We start from the raw sequence: 13,840 nt of genomic DNA on the forward strand, positions 1-13,840 counted from the left end.
ATGCCGTGGTCAGAGATGGGCATTAATCGATTAACTGTTTATTCGACTAATTAATGGAATAAAAAAAGTTAATTCTCAAATTTTAATCGCGATTTGTTTAGTCGACCTAACATAGATTGGAATTGAATTAATCTGAATATTAATCGAATAAATTATCGATTAAATCTCGATTGAAAGTTGACAGGGGGCCATTTTTGTACGTAAAAATAATAGAAATGTCTTGCATGCAGATGGTAGCAAAACACTTTGTCATAAAAGTCGAGATGGGTGTCGATATATAGGTTTTAGGGAGTGCCGATTTCGAAAATAATGACCATTTTGGAATCCTAAATGGCGGCCATGCACTGTGTCATAAAAGTCGTCATGGATGTCGTTTTATACGTTTTAGGGGGCCCCAATTTTGAAAATGATGACCATTTTGGAATCCAAAATGGCGGCCATGCACTATGCCATAAAAGTCGTCATGGGTGTCGTTTTATAGGTTTTAGGGGGCGCAGATTTCGAAAATGATGACCATTTTGGATTCCAAGATGGCGGCCATGCACTATGTCATAAAAGTCGTCATGGATGTCGTTTTATAGGTTTTAGGGGGCCCCGATTTAGAAAATGATGACCATTTTGAAATCCAAAATGGCGGCCATGCACTATGTCATAAAAGTCGTCATGGGTGTCGTTTTATAGGTTTTGGGTGGCGCAGATTTAGAAAATGATAACCATTTTGGATTCCAAAATGGCGGCCATGCACTATGTCATAAAAGTCGTCATGGGTGTCGTTTTATAGGTTTTAGGGGTCGCAGATTTCGAAAATGATGACCATTTTGGATTCCAAGATGGCGGCCATGCACTATGTCATAAAAGTCGTCATGTATGTCGTTTTATAGGTTTTAGGGGGCCCCGCTTTCGAAAATGATGACCATTTTGGAATCCAAAATGGCGGCCATGCACTATGTCATAAAAGTCGTCATGGGTGTCGTTTTATAGGTTTTGGGGGGCGCAGATTTCGAAAATGATAACATTTTCAATTTAAAAATGGCGGCAATGCACTATGTCATAAAAGTCGTCATGGATATCGTTTTATAGGTTTTAGGGGGCGCAGATTTCGAAAATGATGACTATTTTGGATTCCACTTTTATGACAATACGTAGCCGCCATCTTGGATTATAAAATGATCATCGTTTTCGAATTCTGCACTCCCTAAAACCTATAAATCGACATCCGTGACGACGCAAGTTATCTTTATTTTCAGATCTAACAAATTGCTACAGAATACAAAGGACAAAAAAGAAGCGAGGAGGTAATGAAACAAGAAAAATACAGATGATTCCTCGACGCAATTGGGTGATTCTTAAATTGTGTCCAGATTTTTTTTGTCATAAAAGTTTTTATTTTTCACATATTACTCTCACAAGTTCCGTGACATTTCGACCTTGTAATTTTTTAAGTAAATGTTTTTGTTTATCTATGAGGATCTCACTAGAATAGTATAATCAAGGTATGTTTATATTTGATGAATGAAATAGTATCGCAAAAAAAAAATATATTTGTGTCTTATATTCCTGCCGAAGACTTTTATTTTACCTTTTCCTTCTACACAAGTTTGGCCAAGTAATAAGAATTTAGGGCTCTCAATTTTATTTTGACTTCTACAACAGTAAAGCTACGAGGCCATGTTTGGTATCGTTTTCGTATAAATTCGCAGTACCAAATTTAGTTAAGGTATCACATTGACACCATTCCGAAGTAAAAACATATAAACTTATTAAAATACTTTCTTTTAAATTCCTCTTCACGCTTAAACTGCTGAACAGTTTTAATTTAAATTTGGTACACATATATTTTGAGTCCCGAGACAGGATATAATAAGTTATCTCAAAAATCATCCTTTAAAGGTGTGAAATGAGGTGTAGGGTGTCAGAATTGACTTCTTGAAGTTAATACTGTTTAAGTTTAGGTTTGAAGTCATGTTTTTTCATCATTTTTAACTAAATCAAAGATGTAGACCATTCCAAATTTCATATAAATCGGTTCAGCGGTTATTGATTTCCCGTACAAATTTCCACGCCACTTTTCACACCTTCAAAAGATGATTTTGGTTATAAGATCTATCCTATGTCCTGTTCCGGGACGCAAACTATTTCTATACCAAATTTCAACGAAATCGGTTCAGCGGTTAAGCGTCAAGAAGAGTTTCAAAAAAACCGGCCAAGTGCGAGTCGGACTCGCGTATTAAGGGTTCCGTACATTAAGTCCGACTCGCGCTTGACTGCACATTTCTAATAGGTTTTCCTGTCATCTATAGGTAAAGAACTATTTTGTGTATTCAGACGGACATACATACAGACGCACGAGTGATCCTATAAGGGTTCCGTTTTTTCCTTTTGAGGTACGGAACCCTAAAAAGATTTATTTTTATTTTGTGAAATGGTGTCAATGTGATATCTTAAATGGATTCAGCACCCCAGATTTATACGAAAACGATACCAAACACGGCCTAGCACCTTCACTGATATAGATATATCAAGATAACATTGAAAGCCCTAAATAAACTTTCAAGAGCGGATATCTCAAAAACTATTCAACATATCGAAAAAATTGACTGAATAAACTTCTAACAAATTAAATTAACTTTCATTTTGTATAAGTGGCCATGTCGCTGAGATGCATAGTTTCCGAGATATAATCGAAAAACGGGAAAATGGGACCTTCAAAGCCCCCTCTCTCCCCCCCCCCCCGCTCAAGGGCTACGGCCGGGGACTTTTGATAATTATGTTCACCTCCTAACTTGTCCAACCGAGTTACGGAGTCAAAAATTGTGTTCCGAGCATTTCCCTCTACAACTTTTGGAGCATTCGTTGCCTGACCTAAGTAGCTTATTGAATTTCTTTAAAAACTTTTCTGTAAAAGGTTGACGGGTGTTGGGTGTTTATATGGTTTCGGTCGATTATTATCATTTGCATTGCCCATGAAGACTTACTAGAATTACGAGCACACGAGACACTAATAGTAGTTTGACAAACCTTGGTTTTCAAGAGGTATTTTATATTGACATTTGCTGTCACAAATTTGCTGTCAGATTTAGTCGCAAACCGCACGCAAAGTGCACACAAATGTGTCGACACCTTGTTACGGAAAAGTGTAGACACGGCGACGACACTTTGTTTCGAAACAATTCTAGACACATTGTGTGGACTCTGTTACGACACATCTGACATTTAGTTACCACTTTGTGATTCTGCGACTGGAATGGTTATATGGGAAGGTTGACAGTTTTAGTTTAACTTACTAGTAGTCTGTAGTTTGTTACTTCAGTTTAATTTAACACGATCTTCCGCTGTCGACTGTATTTCTATGGATCAGTAAAGGATTTACATGAAACCCATAAAACCAACCAAAATACAGACGCCTCAGTACAAGTATACAGATTTGCTTAATCTTGATTCATTGTGCACAATTAAGTCCCCTAATTTATTTGTTTAAATTTTGTGAACATTTAAAATTACAATTAAGGAATCCAAAAACCGTCGCTGTTATATCTATGGTGTATACATTTACATATATTGGAAATTTTATTTTGAACTTATATTGAAATTTAAGAACTAAACAATTGCTTCTGGAACTCACCATGGTCTAATAAAACATGGTCTTCTATTCCCAGAGTCACACGGGCCTACGTCACAATAACATTGCCACTTTATTTCAACATAACATGTTGCATGGGTACATTAAATATACCTATGGGTAATAAGTTAAAATATTTCTTTATAATTTTATAATTTTCATTTATATGTATTTTATCTTAAATTTTACAATAACACGTCATTTTTATTAATTATTCGTTAGCAATATCTTCCGATTCACGACAGAAATTTCAGACGTTCGGGTAATTCTGTTTACACTACTGACAACACAGGATAGCGCTGTCACATTTGACAATTCGGATCTAGATAAGGGTCAAACAGATCACTGTGTTATGTCTTTCCTGTAGACATACACAAGAGTTAACGGCTATAAAGGTTAATTTTCTTATTTAACCCTTATCCACGTGAAAAGGTCCTCCTTTTATTTAGAGAACTATGATACAATCATTGCTTACATGCCCACAAGCTGTTAACTATTGCCCACAGGAGAGAAAAATGTGCTGTTCGCGATAACACACTAGTTACTTTTACGTTAGATAGAGTAAGATATATATTAGATGTGAATTGGATCTCTAAGTCATATCCTGTGGAAATCGTTCAACAGTATCTCCAGAATCGCGCAAATGTCAAATTTGACAGGTTAGATCGTAAACATATCGTTATCGTATCTTGGTGATGTCTAAAAGATGTCTAATAGATATCTATTTCAAAATCCGAATCGGGCCCTAAGATGGTCTCGCTTTCATCGCCTGCCATCGTCAACGTTACTTTCTAACAAAATTAAGTGAATAAAATAGATAGGTAGACCATAAAAGTGCGATCACCATATTCTGTACATGAGATACTATGAATCTTTGGTAATAACTACGAGTATATACACGGTGTAACATGAGGAAACCGAATAACTTTAACCACGCATTTCTGAGGTCAAAAGAAGGAAAAAATGTAATATGAGTTTAGGTCAATTTCGCCAAAAAAAAACTTTTTTTTTGTTTTGTTTTTTTAATTTTTTGAATGTATTTGTACATAAAAAAAGAAATGTTATTGGTAAACTTGTCACTTAAAATTGATTTTTACAATTTTTTTTCGTAAAACCTACTATTTGCAAAGTGTTACTTGTCACTTTTTGACATCTATCAATAAGGATATTTAGACCACGTCCCATAGCAGCAACATCACCATCAAAAAGGCCTTTTACACTATGTAACAATAACAACTTGTTTTTTTTTAATTAATATTATCTCTGAAACTAGGCGAATTTCAAAAAAGTTTATAGGACATTTTTGTCTCTAAATATGATCAGGAACACGCTGTTAAAATTATTCGGTTTCCTCATGTTACACCGTGTATATATATCAATATAAAGTTATATTTATTATATATAACTATAGTGGCGTTGTGAGCTGGACACCTCGGTGGGCACTCGAACCTGCTCACATAATTTCAGGAAAATCGGTTGGTGGATGCGATTTTCAGAGGAGAATAGCAGTTAGGTACCTAGCACAACCTCATCTTAATTTATTTTATTTAAATACTAAGTAAACGTTTTTAAATACTTTTTTTTGCTAGCCTAGTTCAGTGTCCCACTGCTGGGCAAAGGCCTCCCCTCCTTCCTCCACTCAATCCTATCGTTTGTAATTTCCCGCCAATCCGGATAAAATGCTGTGCGATATATTGCTATTTTATCAAAGTGGAATTTTTGAAGGAAACTTACATACTTGTAGGTACCTATATAGGGTACATAGCACCATTGCTACTTAAACAAATACTTGTAAAAATATGTCGAGTTAGTTTATATACTTAGACAAAAACAATGCTACAGATTTTTTAGGAAAATTTGTCTTAAATGAAGAAATTCCACCTTGCATTCTCCGCCTAAAACTGATAAAGGATATTTTCTGATAAGCAGGTAAGAGGCTGGTTGAGCCTTACTTCACATTCACAAAGAAGAGATTACAGCTATACGTTTGATCCGAGAGAAATAATATATTTCGACGTCTTTTGCTGTCACTAAAATATTCAACAGACTTTGTTCTTACAGGGAAAGTTTAGGTATTGCCGTTTTTTCATGGCATATTAATTGAATGTGTTGTTTACGTAAAGGTGGATGTTGGTTAAACGTATGTAGGTACGTATCTACATTTTACTAACAATTAGCCAGCTGTTATAGCTTTTTGTGTTCTAAAAATCACGCTACAAGTGATTGACGGTGACAGTTCACGATGACGAGGCGATGACGAGACGCGACCGCTTAATTTAGGCTCATTTAGACGGTGCGAGAACTCGCATGCGAGTTTCATTACATTGCGGTATTTGATTGGTCGGCTGAATTGGATGTAACCAATAGTCCTCAATGTAACTAAAATCGCGCGCCGTCTAAATCGGCCCTAAGAGTCCCCAGCAAGCTCGGCCGAATTTCTCCTTCCCATAATCGGAGTTTCGTTCTCATTTTAAAACTACGTGTTGGATTGTAATGAAACTTTTTACATACAATGACATGAGGTCAACGAATTAGAAAACGTGGAGCACTCGAGCAGACGAATTACCAGGCCGCTTAGCCAACAAGCCTATTGCTTACGCTGCGTAGCGATCGAAACGCAACTGACACTGTTGCAATAATGTGGAAGAGTGATAGAGAGACACAAAGCGTTTCGTTTCGTAGTTTCGTATTGCAAAATTTCTTAGCATTCGACATCTTACATAATTATTATTTTCCCGATCTATTATCTATAATATATATCTAATACTAACTCTATAATATATCTTGGTTGACTGGTACAGAATACCTTAAGGCATTAAGTAAGCCATTTGTATCTTCATGTATTGTGCAATAAAGATTCAATAATTAATAAAAAATAAATATCTTTACAATTATCTTTGAAAACTTCTCTCTCATATTAAATGCCGGCAACAAACTTACAACCAGGTTGCGGGTGTCGCTTAATCGCTTACCATCAGCGGGCCTAGCCAAGGTGACAATCGCTATCGCTACGAAACGAAACGCTTTGTGTCTCTCTATCACTCTTCCACATTATTGCAACAGTGACAGTTGCGTTTCGATCGCTACGCAGCGTAAGCGATAGGCATGTTGGCTAAGCGGCCTGGTAATTCGTCTGCTCGAGTGCTCCACGTAACAGTGGCAGTACCTTACCTACTAGATAACGTACAATTTCGCTATATTGCATGTCGCGTCGCATTACAGAACGAAGATCAAAGCTTGACACGATGACGCCTTGTTACATTGTTGACACAATTATAGAGGTTTACGTTTTTTATTAAGGGGACATAAACGTTACCTGCTTTCGATAATTGGAGAATATTTCTTTATCTGATCTGATATCATGACACAATACAATTATGAATTATGACACAAAAAGTTTTCACCGATAGGGCTTTACCTAGCACCGCCTAAGATACAAAGTATATAGGTACATAGCTATGGAACATGTATATATATCTACACAGGCAATATCGGTTCCAAATCACCCGGGACTAGAGACTTGAGCCTTAATCCCCTTCCATCTCGAGTACTCAGGCTCCAATATTTACCTTCTGAAATATTAGACGCAGCGGTTTAAACTTTACTAAGAACACCAACAAAAATGCGAAATAACTTTTTAAATGTTTGCATATTAGAACGGGTGATTTAAATTTACAAATTCCCAGCGATTTGGTTTTAGTTTAATTCTTATCGTGTGTATCAAGGAACACAAAAACAACCATTTATAAAGTACGTATTGAATTTAAGTTACTCAGATTTACACTTGGACTTATGTCTAAATGTAATTGTCACCAGTTTGTCAATGATGGTTGTTTTCCTTTAATATGCTTTTTACATTGCTAAAGGGCTCACAGATTACCAGTTCGCCGGACGATATCAGCCTGTCAGTTGTTCGGAACTATCACCTTTTGCGTTTAACTGACAGGCTGATATCGTCCGGCAAACTGGTAATCTGTGGGCCCCTTTAGACGACGAATTGTTCTGATTCGATGGAGTTAGTCACGCAATATGAACGCTCATAGGACAAGTTACGCTCTTACGCTGTCTATTGTCTGTAACAAGAACTAACTTTATTAACAGAACTAATGCCGACGCCGCGGAGCTGACTGGCATTAGGCGGGTACTCTGCAATCAAATGGTACCTAATACCTACTAGCATCACCATTTTAGTGACAGCGTTTTAGGCAATGACCTTTTATTTATGTAGACGTGTGACGTTCATAGTTGACAAAACTAAAATTTGATCCAACGATTTTGACAACTTGACAGGTTGGCGTCACCCATACGACTAACTAAATATAGGTTCCGGAACCTATATTTGATGGCTCACAATCGTGCGCCTGGTACCATATCTACCTCTTTTTACTTACATCCATGGTTTTAGGTGTCTAATAATAAACGATTAGGTAAACCTGCATCTATCGTACATAGCAATCACATTTTCGATATCTATTAAGATATCTCTAAAAAATTACTACAATGATGACATAACGCAATAAAGTCAAACTGGGAGCTCTTTATTATATTTTCGTAGCAAGACAGGCTAGAATAGGGAATATTAGGCAAAGCTCTGCGTAGGTGGCACCTTTGTGGCACATACAGTAAACAAACCACATTGACACATGTCACGTCAATCACATGGCCTACCGCGAAACAAGAAAATCGAAATTTCGTTATCTAATCTCTCTATCACTCTTGCATATTCGAGCGATAAAGAGGCAGATAACTAAATTTCGATTTTCGCGTTTACCGGTAGGCACTTGTTAACAAACCACCTTGATGCATCATTGTCATATTTTATTGTCTGTGAAAACTTGTCAAATAACAGTTTAAGGCACAGTATGTATAAGTTAGTCTATGAATTTACTGAGTCGGTAGTGCTGCACTCTGGCGGCAGGTAGAACATTGCAGTAATATCCCCTATTAGCAAATATATAAGTAGGTAATTTGATTTTTCTGTTATCATTTATTTCAACATTGGTTGGCAATCCGACAATAGTACATTGTGCAACAAGTGAAATATTGGAAACGAGGTCTTTAGATTCACGACAGCCGCAGGCTGGAGTGAATTAAAGACTCGACTTTGCAATATTATTACCCCCGGAGTTACACACCATGTTTTTCATCACACTTGTGAAGAAAAAACAAAAATTTAAGCGAAATCATTATTAAATACTTAGTTACAAAGAAGGTGGCCACTGACGAGCCTTCCAACAGTCCAAATAGCGTGGCTGCAATCCTAAATCGGTCCGTGAATGTCAAAAACGTACAATGTTTAATATTAGGATGCCGTCCATTTAGATGAATCCATTGTAACGGCATCCATTTGGAAGGCTCGTCAGTGGCCTGCTTAACGTCATATGTGTATACTAACATAATTTTGGCTATTATTGTTGGTAATATCAATGGTTCTCTACAGTCATGTCGTACAAATTTAAATATTATGAATCACATTTTCACAAGTTTACCAAAATGTTACCTAACATTATATCCATCTGAATGTAAATGATCCCGGTTCAATTTAACTAAACCATTATGTTAAAGCTCACTTGGACTAGTTTGACACATTCACAGTTCCCCTGGGATGCCCCGGTCGCCGATGAGATCATTTACATGCTCTATCGAAATGTCGATGGTAACTACTTCAATGCCACCTGAGGGTCTAAGCCTTTGTTGGTCGTGAAACGTTTTAAGATTTGATAGGGGCGGGAGGGGCATAACGGAGCACTTAACTTTTAGTGATAAATAATGCTGATTTAATAATGGTTAAAGTTATATTTTTTTGTTATTATATATTAACATGTATTCCTAAAATTTCTGTAAATCAAAAACAGACTATCCTGACACCACCACATCAAGTTATCTTGAGTTAAGATGGGATACTCTTAAAAAGCTGTTTGTTACTTATAATCGAACAGGATTAATCAAATCTTCTTACCAAAATAAATAATGAGTCTGCAAAATTTACGTCATATTACAGATTTTAAGTAATATAATATGGAACGTCTATCCTAACACTTTACCACTAACATCGTCTTCGGTTACCACGATAGTTACTCATGAAATAAAACGATTGGATCGAACTACATATATCCCGTATAATTAATGTATACTAGTAGTTTGCCCCGAACTGAGAACTCGCGGTTTGCCAAAAAATATATAGAGCGATTGACTTTTATGCACCTACTTACTCGTATAGTTCGACATAAAATAGTAGAAAATAATTTTCAAGAAAAAAAAACCGAGTTCTATGGGGGCCGGTGAAATCTTTAATAATCTTATTGTACATAGATGGTGCACTATGTAGAAAATGAAGTAAAACCACCCACTTTTCTAGTAGGTAGCATTTCGTTTCTGTAAGGGTCGCAGTTTTAGCCTCACGAACCCACTTCTCTGATAGCAGTTCGGTTCTGTGTGGATCGCAGTTCAAGCCTAACCTAACCCACTTAACGGCGCGTGCGGTGCGGTGTACGGGGGTTTGAGCGGGAGGGGCTAGTAAGTTTGGCATCATTATACTTTATACCTACATTTTATGGTAGGTAATCATAGTGGTTTATTTAGCTTAGGTATCAGTGGTTTTCCGGGTCAAGGTCCGGGTCCGAGTCCGGGTCCGGGTCCAGTTCCTGGTCCAGGTCCAGGTCGAGGTCCAGGTCCAGGTCCAGGTCTAGGTCTTGGTCCGGGTCCAAGTCCAGGTCCAAGTCTGGGTCCATGTCCGGGTTCAGGTCCAGATAAGAGCCCGGATCCGGGTCAGGTCTGGCTCCAGGGCCAGCTCCGTCAAAATCGTGAAATTCGAAATCGCCAAACGTGTAGTCATTGAAGAGTTCTGTTCTGATCATCATCAGCAGTTCCACTTCATCAAATGCGATAGTTTTTAATGTAAATTCTTGATTTTCTGATGAAAATACACAAATCTCTATACGCATGCCTTTAAGATTTGAGGAGTTCCCTCGATTCCTCATGGATACCATCATCAGACCTCGAGCTTGACAAAAATGTGGCTTCAAAACTTAACTTGCTTAACAAACATAACGAAGAGGACAAATCGCCAAATGTGAACTATGCGTCGTTGATGAGTTCCATTCTGATCATCATCAGCAGTTCCACTTCATCAAATGCGACAGTTTTTAATGAAAATGCTTGATTTTCTGATGAAAATACAAAAATCTCTATACGCATGCCTTTAAGATTTGAGGAGTTCCCTCGATTCCTCGTGGATCCCATCATCAGAACTCGAGCTTGACAAAAATGTGGCTTAAAAACTTAACTTGCTGAACAAACATAACGAAGACGACAAATCGCCAAACGTGAACTATGGGGCTGTCCATAAATTACGTCATCGATTTTTGACTATTTTTGACCGCCCCCCCCCCCCCCTAAAATCATCCAAAAATCATGCTTCGAATGACCCCGTTTCCTCCTATGTCATGCTACCATCATCCGATGTCCAGACCCCCCCCCCCCCCCTACTTTGAAATGACGTAATTTATGAATAGCCCTTAGGAAATGGGGTCATTTGAAGCATGATTTTTGGATGATTATAGGGGGGGGGGGGGTCAAAAATCGTCAAAAATCGATGACGTAATTTATGGACAGCCCCTTATGCTTCGTTGAAGAGTTCCGTTCTGATCATCATCAGCAGTTGCACTTCATCAAATGTCACTTTTTTCAATGTATGGGCTTGATTTGTTGATAAAACACATAAATCACTATATATATGCCTTTAACATTTGAGGAGTTCCCTCGATTCCTCATGGATACCATCATCAGAACTGGTGCATATACATACAATCAAAAAAATAATTTTCAAAATCGGTCCAGTAATGACGGAGATATGGAGTAACAAATATAAAAAAAAATCACAATCGAATCTCCTCCTTTTGAGATTTGGAAGTCGGTTAATAAATGAGGGCGCTACTTTCTACGTAGCTGTCACATTTTGACGTAAAATGCTTACACATGGCAACAATTTATAGTCTGTCAAACCATTTCCGTCAGTAGAAAAAAGCGGTTAAAAATGTAGGCGCGAAGGGTTATCGTCCCGTAGAAAATTTGAATATCGCACCTTTTTCTACTGACAAACTTGTTTGACCGACTATAGCAGCGGTCGGCAACCTTTTTTTGCGTAGTTTTAGTAGCGTAGTTAACGATGAGTAAGTTGACGCGGGCCGCACTTTGTTAATATTTATGACTTAATCAGACATTGTCGTTTCTCAATATTACATAGCCAGAGAGGCTCGCAGGCCGCAAGTGACAGTTTCACGAGCCGCATGCGGCCCGCGGGCCGCAGGTTGCCGACCGCCGGACTATAGTATGGAAATTTTAGAGTTCCATTTTATTTAATTTCTACTATTTTATGTCCCACTATAGACGGCAATGGATCAAAACTCGCGTGGATATATTACAAGGTCTGTGGAGCCCTTAACTGATACTGTATCTGTGGTAAGCCGAAATATTTCCTGTCAAATGTCAAATACCTATATTATGTTTATTTTTATCTTGCTAATTATTCCAAAATGGTAAATTTAAAAACGATATTATAAAAGTGCAAGCCGAGCACTTTCATTTGATACCAAACTCGACCATACTTTCTTGCAAAAAGATGACCAGAATAGCAAGACCCCTCACAAATAGCTTTTTAGCTTTCTAAGCTCTTCTAGCTCAATAACCCCTTGATCGAGCCTGCTCATAATTTAATGACTAAAATATAATGCCCTCAACTACACGTTTACCCAATTTCATTTAAATTAGAACAAATTTACTTAAGTTCTTGAGTATCAAACTATCCTCTGATAGTTCAGCTTAAAAACATCGAAATGCCGGGACGTGCCCCTAGCCAGCCGCGTGTCCCAAGTCGAATGTAAGAACTTCGTTCGCTTCGCTCACTCGTTCGAATATGTCCATCCCGACGTTTCGAACCTTTTACAGTGTTACTGGTCAACGGGTGACAGAGGAAAAATTTCAATTTGATTACAAAGTGCAAAACTACCCACATATAAAAATAAACTACCCAAAAAAACTATAAATTTTAAGGCTGGTTATACTCGTACATGCAAAACAACTATTTTCAAGTAAAGATAATAAAGTTGTACCTACATCTGCTTACAATTTTAAGGAAATAGAGCTAAGTAGAGTGACAAAATATTCTGGTCTTTATAATAATGAATAAACACAGAAAATCTACAATCTAAAAAAATCGGTAGACTCAATTATTCCGAGTAATCAATAATTGTAATAATTCATGAATCTGAACGTTTCCATCGGACGTCAAACGCGGCCTATTTACCGAAATTTCCATTCGTCGTCCAAATTATGGAGATTACTGTTATTTTGAATGTCCGACGATTTATGAGAGATAGATGGGGCAATGTGTTTAGCATGACGGGCCAAAATTTTAGCAAAAAAGCATCATTAATCTCTTTTGCATTAAAAGTATTAGGTATGTATAAAATCTTTGAAAATACAGATAGTTTTTCTAGCGGTTGATCAGTAACTTTTTAAGACCACATACCTAATCCTGTACACTTGTACAGGTTAGTACCTACCTAATTATTTCTACATGAACGGTAAGAGTTTTGAACTGTTAATTGCCACATTGTAAATTGAAGGTACCGAACTTAAAACCAATGTTCAACTTTACTTAAAGTTTCTTGGAAACTGCGGTGTCTTGTTAAGAGAGGAGAAAATCATACCATTTTGCGACATATTTTTATAATTATGTGTCTTTTCTAGGCACGGGTTCCTGGCGCCGTCAAACTTATTATATAGCATTCTTAAAATGACTTTCTGTGGGACATCCTTGCTTTATTCGTTTGTCAGTTTAGATTAGTTTTAAGAAAGACGGATAGTCATAAATCTGATGATAAATAGGTACCTACTTGGTTTGGTGTCGGTCTTGACTTTCATATGTCGATGTTGTTAATTAGGTACGTTTGAACCTGATTTCTGCTTTCATATAATTTAATTTTACTTAATTAATAATTTCATCACACTTAAATTCAGTATAGAAAAAAAAGCAACAAAACGCAAAAAACGGTCGGTATTTTGCAACTTTATATTGAAAAGTTGTGTCCACTCTATATCTCTGGCGTGCTTGTCGAAGTGTGAATTGGAAATTAATGGCGCTCCATTTTATGCGATTTGACGGTCGGCCATCGCTTGCATTTCGCTCACGCCGGCGCCGCTAGGCGCAGCGCTACAGGC

This window comes from Cydia splendana, chromosome 2 (genome assembly GCF_910591565.1).
Source record: "Cydia splendana chromosome 2, ilCydSple1.2, whole genome shotgun sequence".
In the NCBI taxonomy this organism is placed as follows: domain Eukaryota; kingdom Metazoa; phylum Arthropoda; class Insecta; order Lepidoptera; family Tortricidae; genus Cydia; species Cydia splendana.